At 34.7% G+C, this 2,110-nt stretch overlaps 1 long non-coding RNA gene across 2 annotated transcripts; it reads right to left on the bottom strand.

The window, feature by feature from the left end:
* Positions 1 to 462: 462 nt before the first annotated feature.
* On the bottom strand, positions 463 to 1,364 carry LOC111439665. 2 transcript variants are annotated; one of them, XR_002709834.1, is made up of 3 exons: positions 1,184 to 1,364; positions 1,039 to 1,098; positions 463 to 685 (listed from the first exon to the last, which is right to left on the bottom strand). It is a non-coding gene; the product is annotated as an uncharacterized LOC111439665 (long non-coding RNA). The 2 variants fall into 2 exon arrangements; XR_002709835.1 differs by lacking the exon at positions 463 to 685 and adding an exon at positions 696 to 713.
* Between the last annotated feature and the right edge of the window lie 746 nt (positions 1,365 to 2,110).

The following is a 2,110-nucleotide window of genomic DNA, read 5'->3' on the forward strand; positions in this document are numbered from 1 at the left end:
TAACAAATACGAAATAAAAGTTTTATCGAATGTGAAATAATGCCACCAAAATTTTTACTTTGTCTTTACGAGTCATCTCTATGCAGAAAAAAGGTTAATCTGAGTGGTAAGGCTAGAGTTCATAGGAGGCCGTGGCCAACAAATTTTGAAATTATCGTTGGTACTCTTTTGAAGAGTTAAACTTGAATCCTCAATTATTTCTTCATTGTTTTCTTTAAAACTTTGAATTTCGTATGAAATGAGGGTATAGTTTATGTACCTCTTAAAACATGAAAAAGTTGTTCAATATAATATTGATGGAATATTTTATTCGAGATTGAAATTAAAGTTAAGAATTAAAAATTATGATAATATTCTATTTTTCTTTACTTTTTCATAAAACATGAGAAGTTGGTTAAGTATACTTTTGGGCGACGGTTTGCGAAGAGAGAAAGGTAGAGCGTCAAGCATCTAGTGGACACACAAGTTACAAATTTCAGACTCGATTGTCGGTGTCCGACTCAAATCGTGACCCGCACCTTATGCGCCTGACCCAATTTGAGATTCATACCACCTTTACGCATGCGACCGTCTCTGTGCGTATGTTGTCGTACATGATACTTGTGCATGGGACCCCTTTGTGCATATGTTGGTCCATAACCAACGGAGTGATACTTCTTTTTCCATTCGTTTGACCTTTATTTGTCTGTATTTCCCTCGATTTCGATATAAACCTAATTTTAATGGGAAATTATGTCCAACTAGAAGAATTTTAGAAATTTTTAACACCAATTCTGTGGAAAATCGAGCTGGATATGATCACTGACATACTACAATAAAGTTGTTATTACATACGTGACATGATTAATGTGTACGCAGAATATTCATATAAAATATTTCATAAAAGGTGTCATGGGCTCCCACGTTCCTAATAAAATCTTTAAAACAATAATGCGAAAAATAAATTAGGTGAAGTTTGGATAAAATAATGAAAAATAAAAACATTGACGCGAACTAACCTAAGGACTACTAAATAGACATAAATTGTGTCTACCCTACCTCTAGTTCCATGGCTTTCGTCACGGCGTCGCCATCCGTACCTTGGTGCCTAACCTTTACCTGAAAAATAAGAGTATTATGTGGTTTAAGTAGTTTAAGAAATATGTAGTAAGTAACTGCACATTTGGTGTCTAGAAATACAAACACATGTGACATGATAGGTTCTAATGGCATTGCCTCAGGTAGCTTTCCAATTCCTGCAAGGTTGGATGTATAGTACTTTCCTACGCACGACCAAACCACGAGCACAAGGACCCACCTGAGGGCTCATGTACTGCCTAGGCCTGTCTCAATGGACTAGCACTCGCTAATGTTCTTTCAGACACCATGGAGGAAAGGGCCTGCGTAACATCGTGATGAACATAATTGTCGTAAGTCGTAAAGTACACATTCGTACTAATCATAATAGAAAAGTATCACGATGCATATGACACACATAAATTCATGAGGTTCCCATGCCTTAAAATAATGACATAAATTTATAATGCAAGTCAAACCTCCATTCCATTAATAACATAATTATGTAGACATAATTCTTACAAAATCTTTCATACACGTCATAACACATCATAGATTATCATCATAATAACATATTATTATAACATAGTATAGTCACACTATAGTCTAGCTTATAAACATGACATAACACAACATTGGATAGCATAACAATCATAATTATGACATGCTCAAGGGACACACGTATACGTTATAATGCGCAATACAATTCATTCAACCAAGCAAATAATAGAGTCACTTACTTGACAGGTTTAGCAAGGGTTGTTAGTTTATCTTTGGAGCTAGTTAATTTGGTGGTGGCTTAATGGGACATTTTGGGATTAATAAAACTTATAATATATTGCATGAACACTTCAATTGACCAAAGATGAAGCACTATGTTCACAAGTTTTGTAGTTAAGAATAATTGTTTAGGGATATGCAAAGCATGTTGCTAGCTTATTCTTTAAGGAAGCAGTAAAATTACATGGAAATCCAAGAATAATTGTTAGAGATAGGGAGGTTAAACTTTTAAGTCACTTTTGGAATGTACTGTAGGGTAAGTTGGGTACCAAGT

The sequence above is a fragment of the Cucurbita moschata genome, unplaced genomic scaffold, assembly GCF_002738365.1.
Source record: "Cucurbita moschata cultivar Rifu unplaced genomic scaffold, Cmos_1.0 Cmo_Scf00100, whole genome shotgun sequence".
In the NCBI taxonomy this organism is placed as follows: domain Eukaryota; kingdom Viridiplantae; phylum Streptophyta; class Magnoliopsida; order Cucurbitales; family Cucurbitaceae; genus Cucurbita; species Cucurbita moschata.